At 36.8% G+C, this 1,794-nt stretch overlaps 1 protein-coding gene across 1 annotated transcript in view; it reads right to left on the bottom strand.

Annotated features, from left to right (window-relative positions):
- Positions 1 to 1,794, bottom strand: part of ATP11A (ATPase, class VI, type 11A) — a gene marked incomplete at its 5' end in the record, with an annotated part of 92,248 nt that overhangs the window by 86,205 nt on the left and 4,249 nt on the right. The window lies entirely within an intron of this gene.

Here is a 1,794-nt window from a genome sequence, read left to right as displayed (position 1 = left end):
AGGAGGCTGCAAGGGCTGCCTGGGAGAAGGAAAGAGAAAAACTGTCAAGATTGTGAGGAAGGGGAATGAGATTTCTCCATGAGGAGTTTTAGGTCCTGCACTTGTAGGTATAGGTGTAGGTGCAGGACTTACAGGTCCCACCTGGACTCACCCACAATCTGAAGAACAAGTTTGGGGCAGAAAATTCTCTTTAGAGATAGTAAGATATTTAGGCCATAGATCCTTCAATATCATCAATGTGCATTTTAGAAAAAAGTAGGAGCTACAATTCTGTGAGTCAGCACATGCGATATACATTTAAAAGGTCCTAGTTTCTGGCATCTACAGTCAAAGCAGTTCAGAATTTAGCTGTTGGTAAAGACCTTTCTCTGCCTGCCGAATGAAGTGGACAATACTGTGTATGTGTATGAACCAATGGTCTGAGCTAAGATAGATTTGTATTTTCATCTCTAAGCCCATCTGAAAGATTTGCTGACACCTTTCACGTTAATCACAGGGATTTCGCAAATGAACCCTCCCCCCTATATACATAGATAATTTATACCACATATCTGGATAAAGGCAGCAACTAGAACAAGGTTCAACCAAAGTTGTGCAGCACAATAGAAGCAGGGCTACGCATGATTAAAAACCCCTTATTACAACCGAGAACATCACTTCTCATTAAGAAACGACATACATAAATTGGTAGCAGGACAAGAATGGGCTCTTAAGCCGAATGCCAAAAATCAAAATATGATTGTTATGTTTATGAACAACCAATTATGTCTTACCTTCCACAACACAAAGAGTATCCCATTTTCCCTAACCACTGCTGTTTCATTTAGAAAGTGACACTGAGAACTCTACCCCCCCCCCAAAAAAAAGTAAGGAAGTGGTTGGTGCAGTGAAGTGTATTCACTGTTTTATATGCTATTACTTAAGTCCATTAAATGTACATCCAAGAAACCATAAATAAACCTAAGCATTATAAGTTTCTAATAATAACCTGAAGCTCGATGTACCGAAACCCAGCTTCATTGGCACTATCAATGAGGAAGCATTACTTATGGTCTCTTCTCGCTTCAGCACCGTCAGCAAATACAGAATCTTCAAGTTGGTGAAAAATCCATTAAGCTGTCTTTATTTCACATACAAAGGACATCTTCAAGAATCTTATCTTCATCAAACTTGACTTGTCAAGACATAACGATTTATATACGACTTTGTGTCTCAGTTTAAGGACGTGAAAGTTTAGCATCACAGAAAACTTAAAAATAGGATGAGACATGAATGTTCAAAAGTAGTGCAGAAACACTATCAGCCTGCTAGTTAAGATCTAAGTATTTCAGGATATCTTGTTTGTAAATGACAAATTTAGGAAACGCAAGAAAAGAGAAGCAATCAATAAGATTCTTATTAATATTATTGAAGATGGATTAATTGTGTCAGCCTTGCATAGCAAAAACCTAAATACTAACCATTTTATTGCAGCACAAACTTTCACAGAATAGTCCACAAAAGCTTAAGTCACAAAAGACTTAAAAGAGCCTTATGTCCAAATGAGATTAACTGTCAAACAACTGAAATTTACCCATGAACTCTCACAAAAGCCCTGTAAGTTAAATCAAAAATGCTATTTTACAGCTTGAGAACTCAGTGACGTGGCTCAATGCATAAGCAAAGATTAGTTTTTGCATCCAAGGCGGGATACAAATTGAAAATAATAAATAAATAATAATAATAAATATCTTTAGAACTCTGTCCATTGGATCATATTGGTCTTTTTGAGGAAAAATACCATGAAACACTCTT

This window comes from Gekko japonicus, unplaced genomic scaffold, assembly GCF_001447785.1.
Source record: "Gekko japonicus isolate JY-2015 unplaced genomic scaffold, Gekko_japonicus_V1.1 scaffold247, whole genome shotgun sequence".
NCBI classification, from domain to species: Eukaryota; Metazoa; Chordata; class Lepidosauria; order Squamata; family Gekkonidae; genus Gekko; species Gekko japonicus.
Note: the sequence above shows the minus strand (reverse complement) of the source record. Positions and strands in the feature narration are given on the sequence as shown.